Below are 12,987 nucleotides of genomic sequence, written 5' to 3' on the forward strand. Positions count from 1 at the left end.
CTTATCTGACACTTGTCCCTCCCAACCAACTCCTAGCCACCTTTCCAGTCTCCATTTAAATGAAACTTCCTTCAGGGTGCCTTCCTAAACCTCCAGGCTAGATTAGGCAGCTCTGCTCTTTACTTCCCCTAGCAGCTACACTTTTCTTTTTACAAAGTTTTGAAAGGTTCACTATACTTTTGCTTGTTGCTTCCGTCTTAAATGAAACTTTGGCCTTCACAAAGGCAGGATCATGGCTGTCTTATTCATTGCTCAGTCCTCATGTCCTGCATAGTGGCCAGAAAATTGTAGGCACTTAATATATTGTTCAGTTAGGGTTGTGTTCATCTGCAACAGTTTCTTTTTATCTTCACAGAATAAATCTGGAAGTGAGGAATACCAGTGTTGGTCCAGTGCCTTGATAATGTTGGGGCCAGTGTGTGAATTGTTCTCTTGGTTTTTCCCTCATTCGTGCTGCTCCATGGTCAGAAGATAGCGATGCTTCATCGTTCAAGTCTATGTTCAAGGAGAGGAGGATGGAGAAGAAGGGAAGAGCAAAAGACCATCTCTTTGCACTTCTATGTCTTCTTATTTGTGAAGAGGAGCTCTTTCCAGTAGACCACACTTTTTGGTTTTTTGTTTGTTTATTTGTTTGTTGTTGATGTTGTTTTATTCTTTTTGTTTTCATCAGAACAAGGCAGATATTGATCCTTAGGTTAATCATTTTCAAAACAGAAGGAGGCTTCCAAAACTGCTTTATTAAATCATTCTTCTTCTACTCTTCCTCCCCCTCCTCCCCCCCCCCCCTCCTCCTCCTTCTTAATAATCTTTGAAATCATGGTTCTTCTTAGGGGTTGCAATAAAGAACTACCTTCCCTGAGCACAAGACATCCTCCTATAGACCTAAAAAATAATGATTTTGTTAGAAGAAGTAAGGTGAAAAGCATATAGAAATGATTTATTGCTATGTATTGAATTACCCCAGTGCTTAGTGACTTGAAACAATAAACATCATCTCACAGTTTCTGTGGGTCAGAAATTTGGGAGCAACTTAGTTGTGTGGTTCAGGCTCAGGATCTCTTATGAAGTTTCAGTTAAGATTTTGGCTGGGGCTGCACTCATCTGCAGGCTGGACTGGGGCTGGAGAAGCCACTTTAAGTTGGTTCATGTGTTTTCTGGCAAAAGAGTTTAGTTCCTTGCCATGGGGGCTTCTCCATAGGACTGTTCATGACACGGCAGCTGGTTTCTTCAGACTGGGTTATCTGTTAGGGGTTTGGGGTGTGAAGAGAGAGATATGGAGAGGGAGAGAACATGTAAGACAGACAGACAGAGAGAGAGAGAGAGAGAGAGAGAGAGAGAAAGAACCAAGATGGAAACCACAGTGTTTATTATGATATCAGAAATGACATGCCATCTCCTGCTCTCTTCCCTTAGTCAGACAGACCAACCCTGGTGCAGTGTGGGCTGGGACCACATGAAAGTGAATTCAGGAGATAGGAATAATTGCAGTGATCCTGGAGGCAACTAACACAAACCTGTAGAGTAGATAGCAGACCTTGGCTGCCACAGTGTGTGTTTATTGAGTTGAACTGCACTGAAAGGAAGGAAATGAGTTGAAGTTAAGTGTTCCTGTTTTGAGGGTGAAGAGAAGGAACAGATTAAGAAATCTTACAATAATTTCATGCCTGCTATATGCTAGCCATTCTATGTAGGTGATTTCATGGACTTTTCCCAAAAGCACTATGGCAAGTAGGTGGTGATGTTTCCATTGTCTGGGTAAGAGCATGAGGAGATCCAAACCTTGGTATGCCTTCTCTGCTTCTGACCCTCAGAAGCCATCCTAACCCACAGCTGGCTGTCTATCTGTGATACTTGGATTCATTCAGTATGTTTGATTCTCTTTCATGAACTTGAACAAAGGAAGCCTAGTGAGAGAGTGAGGTTCTGGTAGTGGGGTTGGAAGTTGACACTGATGGTAGATTCTGATATACCACTGAGATGCCCCATCAATGAAGGACTGGTACCCTAAGGACAGAAAATGCTGTTGGCTCAACTGGCAGCCCCGTCAGGGACCATTCAGCAGAATCTATGGTACTGGAGCCCTCAGTGGGAAAATGTGCACGTGGCAAGTCCCATTGAGAGAATCATAATGGAGACCCCTGGAGTCTGGGACAAGGTTATGCCATTTGCAGTGGAGAATTGTATACCATTTGGAAAATAATCCTCTGGATGCTATGGGGCCATAGCAGAAACACTGCTTGATTACGGGACACCTCATGACTGTATGGCCATAACAGGCCTTCGTGAATTAGGTCCTGTCAAACACACCAAGTCAGGATGTGGGGCAGGCCCAGGGCATTATGTTGTCAGATGGAAGTGGTCTACCTGGGATCAAACATGAATAGGACTGGGGGGCATAAAATATGCAAGCTGCATGAACACGTTGCCTGTCTGCACCAATGCCTCTCCCGTAGCTCATGCTTAGATTGCACAGCATGCGGGACGCCTGGGTGGCTCAGTTGGTTAAGCAGCTGCCTTCGGCTCAGGTCATGATCCCTGCGTCCTGGGATCGAGTCCCACATCGGGCTCCTTGCTCCGCAGGGAGCCTGCTTCTCTCTCTGACTCTGCCTTCCACTCTGTCTGCCTGTGCTTGCTCTCACTCTCTCTCTCTCTCTTACAAATAAATAAATAAAATCTTTAAAAAAAAAAAAAAGGCACACCAGGAAAATTTAAAAAAAAAAAAAAGATTGCACAGCATGGGAAGGTCCCTTGGGACAAGCCAATAGAGGAAAAAAAACACTAAGCTTGATTCATACGTGGGTCAGCTGAATATGTGGGTGTCAGGAGTAAGAGAATGGTGTTTGCACTGCAGCCCCACATAGGAGTGGTCTTATAAAACAGTGGCAAGGAAAATCCTCCAATGGGCAGAGTTTCAGGCAGAGCATTTGGCCACTTACTTTGCATGGAAAATAAATTAAATACAGACTTATGGGTGAGGCTGTGGTTGGATGTGCATCACAGCTCAGCTTCTGCAGCCAGCCCTGCTTCTTCTCCTTCCTTCTTATAGGTTTGGATCCCAAGGGCACATCTTAATAAGCACCCTGCAAAACACCAGGCTCCACCTTAGAGTCTGACTGATAGGAGGCCCATTCTGTGACCAAGACAGAAGACAGCTAAAAGAGACTCTGAGATGGAAGAGCGTAAGGGAGCCATGAATAGTCCTGGGAGTCAGGTAGTGGGTACTTGTGGGAGTGGAAGGAGGAACAGGGACAGAGATGGGGGGATGGTTGGAGTGGTGGCAGGTGCTGCTGCTGAGTAGATGATAGTGAAACTAGAGCTACTTCATATTCTCAGCCACCTGCAAGTCCCCAGTGGCCTCCCCAATTCTGTAAAGCCTGGTTCTGTGGGTTCCCAGGAACGCCCATCATTATCACACAATGTCTGTACTTCCTTATTCTTAATAAAAGAATTTGTGCTGGATACATAGTGTATTGGGTTGAATGGTGCCCCCCCCAGAAGAAGATATGTTTACATCCTAACCCCCAAAACACGTAAATGTGACCTTATTTGAAAAAGAGTCTCTGAAGATATAATTAAGAATCTCAAGATGAGCTCACCCTGGCTTATCCAAGTGGGCCCTAAATCTAAGGACAAGAGTCCTTATAATAAAAAGGGAAAGATAGACACAGGGAAAAGAGGGAAGACCACATGAAGACCCAGGCAGAGACTGGAGTAGCCCAGCCACAAGCCATGAAATGCCTGGAGTCACTGTGAGCTGGAGAAGCAAGGATGGATGCTCCCTAGAGCCTCCAGAGGGAGCACAGTCCTACTGATGTGGCAGTTTTGGACTTTTGGCCTCTGCACTGTGAGAAGAAAGATTTCTGCTGTCTCAGACCATCATGTTGGGGGTAATTTGTTACTGCAATTCTAGGAAACTAATGCACATAGCTGCATTAGAGGCTGCATTTCCCAGTTTTCCTTGAAGCTGAGTGTGGTCGTAAGACAAGACCCTCCTCCATGGGAGTAAGATTCTGCATTTCTGACCTAACGCTAGGTGATGGTGCTACTGGTGGTGTGGCAACCATACTTTGAGCAACAAGGACCTGCTTAGCATCACCCTGGGAGAAGATCTAGGAGGGTTTGTGGAACAAACAAAGATATCACAACGGGGAAAGAATATATAAAATGTAAAGGGGTACAGCAGGGAGGCCCTGTCAGCTGCAAGCAACCAAAAACCACTGAAAGTAGCTGGGCCATATGACACAAAAGCTGGAGGTCGGGCAGCACTGTGAATCTCAAAGGTCTCTGGGTCTCCTCCTCATCATGCTCCCATGTACTGCCCCTCCTCCTGCTCTAAGGCTGGAGTGGCTCCAGGTGTTACCAGCAGAGGAGTGGGGAGCATGCCTAGAAGGAGGAATGATATTTTTCCTCACAAGGAAAGGTTTACCCTCATGCCTCATTGGCCAAACTGAGTACACATGCCCCTTTCTAAGCCAATACTGGAAACAGGAGGATTATCATAATGGGTTTTTATTGGTCAAATTCTGCCTTCTTGGGACTGGGGACAGGAATATATCATATATGCAAAATCTGATTAATCCACTATCTTTGGTTCTTGGGGGTCTATGTCTATTGTTTGTTGTTTCTGCTTGCTCTCCCCCTCGGTGGCTTGTTTCCTTGTGGATTAGGTGATTATTAGTCATGGCTTGTGTATGAAGGATATATGGAAAGTCAACATGTTTGGCAAAAACAAAACAAAAACAAAAAACAAAAAACAACTGGTGTTTTCTACAAACAATTAACTATAGCTCTGTGCCTGAGAGACACTTGGGGTTGAGCTGATTCATTGTGCCTCCTGATGTCTGGCCATGTTGGTATGTTGTATGATTCCATTCTTGCTCTGGCACACCTGCTCCCTCTAGCAGATGACTGCCCGAGGGAAATCATGGAAGGCAGAGACCCAGGACAGGCAGAGAAGGGTATTCTCTCTCCTAAAACTGTGCTAGGGTTCAAGGCAATCTAGGCATCCTGCCTTTGCCATGATATCAGGGTTATGTCTATACAGAAAAGACTATCACTGTCAAAATTGACCATTCCCATCCCAAGGAGCTTTCACTGGTGGTGTTTCTCCTTGGGTTTATGGCCATATTTCCAGGGTCTCTGCACCCACCACAAGCCTCCTGTTCCTTCTCTTACCCCAGACCTCACGCCCTAACCCAAACCCACCACTGCCTTCCTCCTGTTCTGCCAAGGGACCCTCCAGGTTCTTAAAACTCAGTTATGATGAGCAAATTTCTGGTAGGAGCACAGGGGCCTCATCTTTCAGAAACAAAAAGGAGCCTGTGAAACTCTCCAGAGGTCAGGGCTGAAACTGATTTGGATTTCACAGAATGTGTGTGTAGATGAATCTTTCTAGGGGAAACACACCTTGAGGTGGGCCAGGGACACAGATGGATCTTGGAAATACCATGACAGTGAATATAGACAGAACACTTTAGAAATGGTGAGTATCTCCTTCCTCTGCCCAAGGAGATGTACCCAGATCATCCCATTTAATACTGCAACCTGCTGTCCCTACACCCACCCAGGTCCTTTGCCCAGATTTACTTCTTTCTTCCACAGCACTCACCTTCTTCCAAAATACTATATGAATTCTCTCCTTTACTAATTTATAATGTTCCTTTCTGATTGTGTCTCTCCCTTGGGAGACTGTAAAAGTCATGAAGGCAGAGACCCTTGTCTGTTTTATTTACCGAAAAGATCTTAAGGACCTAGAAAAAAGGGTTGCCACCTAGTAGATGTTCAAAAATTTTGGTTGAATGAATTAATGAATGAGGAGAAGGATGGGGATTGAGCAGAATGCCCGGGCAAAGGAGGGTTTTGTCTTTAAAGATAGCAGCAGCCTAGGGGCGCCTGGGTGGTTCAGTGGGTTGAGCCTCTGCCTTTGGCTCAGGTCATGGTCTTAGGGTCCCGGGATCAAGCCCCACATTGGGCTCTCTGGTCAGCAGAGAGTCTGCTTCCCCCTCTCTGTCTGCCTGGCTCTCTGCCTGCTTGTGCTCTCTCTTTCTGTGTCAAATAAATAAAATCTTTAAAAAGAAAGAAAGAAAGAGTGAGCAAGCTAGCTGCAGGCTGATTATGGGTATGGCTTAGGCAAACTTTTCAAACCAGTTTGAAAATACAGGGGAGAGAAGTGGGAATTAAGGTCTTGGAAATGATGTGTTTCAGAGAACACTTGGAGAGAAGGGTATAGTTTGGGCAAGTTGTGAGTGGTGACAACTAAGGCTGGGAGGGTAGGTTCATCGAGTGTCTGCAACAACTCTGAAGGCTCAGAGTTAATGTCCTGGGGAATGGAAACCCCAGACTGATGGTCTTTTTGAACAAAGTAGTGACAGTTCACTGTGGGGACCTCTCAGGGTCACCATGTTGCAGAGCTCAGGAGACACCACTCACAACCTCGTACAGCATGTAAGTGATGTCCCCTGAAGTTGTGCAATGTGGAGGCCCAGTAAGAAAAGGCCAGCACTGAGAGGGGTGCAAGACAGGACTGTCCGATGGCAAGCTCTTAGAGATACAATAAGGCCCGACAAGGGGGTGGCACAAGGGACAGGTTGAATGTCACAGAAGCCCAAGTTTTTGCCAGAGCAGAGTTAACACAAATTCAGATCAAATAGCAGGTGGGAAGGTGAGAGGGTCCGAAACACCAAATGTGCCTTTGTTTAATGGAACGACCTTCAGGGTGGGATGGCTGTGCTGGGGAGATAAGGAACTGAGGTTATGGTAGTTGCAGTTGCTCAAGAAAGAAGAAGGAAGTCCACTTAGATATCACAAATTTTTAAAAATATGATTATAGATAAATTACCAGATAAGACCCATAAAGGGAATTCACTACTTACTCTTAAAAAGGGGGGCTATTGGAAGAGTCTGTGACCTTTGAGTTTGAGGCAGGGAGGCCACCTATGTCATACTGAGATCGTCTTTGGTGCCTGTACCGTTCCTACTGGACCCAATCATATTCTGTGACTCCATTCAATCCAACTGTATTCCAGTCCATTCAACAGATGTTAACTGAGCATCTACAAGTTCTCAGCATCAAAGATAAGAATTAAATGGCATGGTCCTTGTTCCCGACTCATTGTCAGGCTGAAAAAGGAGAGAGAGAAGAGCAGCAACAACAGAATGTGGAAGGGGTTGAATCGATCTGCAGGAGATTGAGGGAGGCCAGAAGCAGAAGTTTGGGAGGATTAAGGCTCCTTCTCTCTAGGAGTTTCCTATGGAGATGAGACATAGTTGAGCTTTCCTTCGTCATCTTTCTTTCCAAAGTCTCAGGAGCTGGGGCCTGCAGGGGCAGAAAGGGGTATGAGAAGCTCAGGATTTTGTATTTGTTCCTGAGATCTCTTACTGTGCTCAAAGTCATAGAGGTACCGTTGGACTTGACTCAGTCACTAACTGGCTGTGACCTTGGGGTGTCACTTGCTACCTATAAGCCTGGAAGTACATGGAAGCTCTCTTGACTGCATGGTGCCTACTTTAGCTAACCACATCAGTGAGTAGATCCCAGGGATGATGAGTCCTAGTGCAAAAGCCCTCACCTCCAAGAAGGCTGCCCAGATATCCCTTTTTCTCAGCCTGGCAAGAGTCTCCATAAACTCCAAGATCCAGCTCTGGGAGGGACTCTACTGCAGAGCCTCCCCTGACCTTCCAGCAGATGAGTCTCTGCTCCACATGCTTCCACTGTGGTGGTCCTGGTGCGGGGGGCAAGGGAGTCTCCATTTGCACAGCACCTTCCCTAGGTTGTGAATTCCATGGGGTCAGGCACTGGGTTTTACTCCTCCTCCTGTTCCCTTACCAAGCATGCAGTAGGTGCTCCATGCTTATTGAATGGATAAATAAATGATTGAATGTAAAAATGTTACACCCTCCTTCACTACCCAGAGCCAACATCACTGCCCCCGGAACCCTTCCCTTGCTTCTCTAGGTAAAAGTCTAGGCCCTTCTTTCTCGTACTCTCATCTGGCTTTCTGAATATATACCACATTACAAGGGTCAGCAGACTTTTTCTATGAAGGACCAGATAGTAAATATGGCTTTGAAGGCTATAGGTCTCTGTTTCAACCACCAGCTACCATGGCAGCGTAAGAACAGAGTGCAGCCAGAGACAAAGCATGAATGAATGAGCATAGTGTTCCAAGAACACTATTTCCGGACCCTGAAATTGGAATTTCATGTAATTTTCCTATATCACAAAATATTATTCTTTTTAAAATTTTTTCCAACAGTTTAAAACATTTAAAAGCCATTTTTAGCTCATGTGCTAAACAAACACAGGCTGTAACCCATATTTGGCCCGCCGGCCATGGTATGCTAACACCTGCTATGGAAATTATTTAGATCTACTTGCTAATGGGCTTATTTTGGCATCTCTTATTATTCTAGGAAAATTAAAAGAGTGGAATAATTAAGAACCTAGCCCTTGGAGACAGTTGAGCCTCTATCCTAAATCTGATTCCAGACTCCCACCCCTCCCTTCCTTCCTTTTAAGTCAGTCACTAGGGAAGTCTGAGCAGGAAGGTGCCAGAACAACTCCTCCAAGGAGGGGACGTTCCTTTCCTAGGGATACTATAACAGAACACCAAGAGTCAGGTGGCTCAAAGCTACAAAATGCTTGGGCCCCCAATTCAGGAGCCTAGAAGCCCAAAATGAAGGTGTCAGCAGGGCTATGTGCTCTCCGATGTGACTGCCCTAGGTGAGGACCATTGCCTGACCCCTCGAGCTTCTGGTGTTGGCCCCAGTCCTCGGTGTTGCTTAGCTTGTGTCTGTACTCCTCCCTGGGTGTCTACAGATCTTCTCCCCTCTGCACTCATCTCTGTGTCCAAATTCCCCTTTTATAAGGACATTAGTCCTATTGGATTCAGGTCCACACTCCTGAGCTCATTTGAACTTTGTTATCCCTCTAAAAGACTCCATTTCCAAGTAAAGTAACATTCTAAAGTCCTGGGGGTTAGGACTTCAACATATTTTTTGGGGAGGAGAAGAGGGCACCGTTTGGGTGTCAGAATAGGGATGCAGCCCTTCAGGGAAGGGGGCTGCAGGCAACTGTGTAGCATCCAGGGCAACATTCTGAGGACAAGAGAGTGTTTCTTGAAGCCAAGAGGAGAGATGCGGCATATGTGAGAGAAAGCTAGAATGAACTACTGTGTCATTGGATTGGGACCAGGAGTGTCGGTGTGAACTTCGGATTTTCAAAATATTAGATACAGAAATAACTATAGCTGTAAATGCATAGTTCATGCATTTATTCATTCCCCAGATCGCTCCACTCCCTAGGCAGTAGGGGGCCCCATACCATTCTTCACTAATAAAACTGAACAAAAGGAAAAGAAGAGAAAATAGGATTTCTTGGATCTATGTCTGAGCCTAGGGCTGGGGCAGGAGAAGTCCAAGATAAGACGAGAGCATCTTAGGATGCCTGGAATTCAGAAAGGCCTACGGAATGATGCGGATATGTCAAAAGGACACAGGAGTCACATTGAAGGAGCACTTACTGGCCAAACCTGGAGGAATTATATCATCCAAACAAATAATCAGTCATCGTGATGCATGCCATCTACAACAAAATAGGAATCTGTAAGTTTGCATGGATTATACAAGTGAAAAAAAAAAAAAAACAAAACAAAACAAGGGAATACAGTGAAGCTCTTTCTTCTAGTGCAATGTCAAGAAATGTGGAAGGAGGAATGATACCATCTACAGGGGCAACCATTCTGGTTGTATTCGATTTCCTGAAGGAGCATCATGGCTTACTAAGTCTTCAGGTTGAAGGAGGCTGACAATGGGAACTCACACAGTCTCAAGCTATCCTCCACAAAATACTTATTGATTTAAAGGTCAGTGGGGGACTAATTTTACAACAAGTTGACTTGGCCAACGCCATCTTAATCACGTGACCAAAGTGAGGCTCACGAATGAGCTTCACACCTGACAGGATGTCCTGTCCTGAGAAGAAGCCAGCGTCATTGCTTTGTTATCCTGACCAAAAATTAAAACCTGAGGAAACACCATACCAACCTAAACAGGGAGAACTCCTGCAAAATGCCTGGCCTGCAGACTTCACAGAGGTCAAGGGAAGAGGGGTAACCAGCCCAGGTTGAAGGAGCCTGGAGAGACGTGACGTCTACACATGGTGTGTGGTCCTGGGCTGGATCCTTTGTTATGAAAGACAGTGAGGCTTGAATGGGGTTTTCAGGCAAAGGGTGTATTGAGGTTCTCTGTGCTGTCCTTAACACTTCCTGTATTTTTAGAATTGTTTGGAATTAAAGTAAAATGAAAAAATAATGCAGTGTTACCATAGACTGGCTATGTTACTTTTGACAAGTTATTTCCCTTTCTATGCCTCAAATTCTTCATCTGTAATAGGAACTTGATGCCACCTGACTACTTAACGGTTATTGTCAGGAATGGAAGAAATCATGTTGAGTGAAGCCCAGGGAGTCCACTATCTGGTCACATCATGAAAGTGCTCAGGCTGTGGTCGTTACTCGTTTCATATTCTTCTCAATATTATACCATGTTTCATAGAATCTAGATGTCAGCAAGTGTAAGACACGTTTTTGATTTATATGCCCCTGGGAAAGTAAAACCACGCCCAATTAAACTGGCAACAGGATTCCTCACTTAGAATGTTTCATATTTATTGAGAGAACTGCTTTATTTCTTAAATTTTTTATTCCAGTATAATTAACATACAGTGTTATATTTTTTTGGACGTCCAATCTAATGCGTCAACAATGTTATATATTTAAACAGAAGTACCATATGAGGGTCTCTGATGGCTCAGTCTGTTAAGCATCTGCCTTCGGCTCAGGTCATCGTTTCAGGGTCCTGGGATCAAGTCCTGCATCAGGCTCTGCGCGGGAAGTCTGCTTCTCCTTCTGCCCCTCCCCTCACTTACGCGTGCATGCATGCTCTCTCTCTCTCTCTCTCTCAAGTAAATAAAGCAAGAAAATCTTTGAGGGAAAAAAAAAAGTGACAGTAAAAATTCATTAGGGATGAAATACTGAGATGTTCCTCATAGTGTTACCTAAAAAAAAAAAAAAGTACTGTTTGATTAACAGTTCCACTGCTGGGTCTGTTCTCAAAAGAATTGAAAGCGGAGACCCGAACAAATGTTTGTACACTCATATTCACAGCAACGCTGTTCAGCATAGACGAACAACCCAAAAGGCCATCAACACATAAACGGATAAACAAAGTGTGGTTTAGCTGTACCGTGGAATACTATTCGGCCTGAAAAAGAAGGAAATTCTGACTCATGCCACAATGTGAATGAACCATGAAGCCATTCCAGTAAGTGCGACAAGCCAGTCACAACAGGACACATGTTGTACGACGGTACGTATGTGAGGCACGTGGGGTGGTCACATTCATAAAGGCGGAAAGTAGAACGATGGTCCCCCAGAGAGGGGGGAGGAGAGGGATGGGCAGTTATTGTTGAATGGGGACAGACTTCTAGTTTGAGATGATGAACAAGTTCTGGAGGCAGACGTTGGTGATGGTTGCACAACAGTGTGAATGAACTTGATACCACTGCACTGTGCACTTAGAAGTGGTAAATGGCAAATTTTATGTGATATATAGTTTGCAACTGGAAGAGATACGAATTTACAGGGAGAGAAATCGGAGTAATAAGGACCTCTGGGAGGCAGTGATGGGCAGGGGGCACAAAGGGGCCCTCTGGCATCGGGGAATGTTCTGTATCTGATCTAGTGGTGGTTACGGAGTGCATGGAATTATAAATATGTCCTGCACTGCACACTTAGGATTGGTTCACTTTACTGTATAGAACTTGAAAATATTTGGGGGGGGGGAGTGGGGTGAGGGGGAGAATCTTAAGCAGGCTTCTCGCCCAGTGCAGAGCCTAACGTAGGGCTCGATCTCACAACCCCAAGATCATGACCTGAGCTGAAATCAAGAGCTAGACATTTAACCGACTGAGCTACCCAGGTGCCCCTAAAGTTTTTGGGATTTTTGTGTGTGTTGTTTTTGTTTTTAGAGAGAGATAGTGCTAGTGGGGGGAGGGGGAAATATGTTGAATGCAAACACAATAGAGTATGAGCAAAACTTCCCAAGTCCCAGGAGCAGAGGAGCTAGCCTCCACGGCATGCAAGTCACTTGTCCAAGAATCACAGAGCCAAGAAAGGCAGGCTCCCAGGGAACTAGGCAGGATCCCTGTATCGTCCACCGCTCTCATCCGAACCGTGTTTAGTTTCCACACGCCCCGCCTCCCCTGTGAGATCTCATCCCTGCATCAGAGGCACCCCTGTCCCCAAGAACATGATCGAGCTTTTCTTGTTCTATTTCCTTGTCTTGTTGTTGCTTGCTTGCTTTTATATCATCAGCAACTGTGTTTTTTAAAAGCTGAACACTGGTAAATTCTGACGTTTTGAATTCAGGCCACCTCACCGCTGAGTCCTGGTAACGCCTCCCTGTCGTGCTGGTCACACAGGGAGCCCAGAGGCTGAGGGGCACTTGGTCCACCTGAGGAAGGGGTACGACCTGCTGTCAGGAGCTCTGCCCCGGTGCGGGAGCCAGCACAGCCATAAGCCTCAGGGAGAGAAGTAAGTAAGCCTGGATCCCTTGTGGATGGACTAAGCCAGGCTCTATGCCCAGGGAAAGCGCCGACTCCCCCTTCCATTTTCGCCATTGAATGGAGCACAGGATGAGCTGATCCTGGAGCCAGAACAGAGTCTCCAGAAGGCTCCAGCCATTTTACAGAGACTGGGGTTCGGGGGAGGGGGAGGTCAAGGGTTTGGTGTGGAAAGAACAGGGCAGGGTGCTGAGTCAGATCGGGGGAAAGTGTCCCCTAGATGCCCCTTGAGAAGAAGACCTCTGCTGGAAGCCTCTGATTCAAATATGTAAAAGAACATGACCAGTGCGGGGGGCCGTACTCCCTCTGAGGCGCACTCAGAAAAGGCACAGTGTGTCCCAAGTCTGGTGTGGGAAGGCAGCTTC

This window comes from Mustela lutreola, chromosome 8, assembly GCF_030435805.1.
Source record: "Mustela lutreola isolate mMusLut2 chromosome 8, mMusLut2.pri, whole genome shotgun sequence".
NCBI lineage: Eukaryota > Metazoa > Chordata > Mammalia > Carnivora > Mustelidae > Mustela > Mustela lutreola.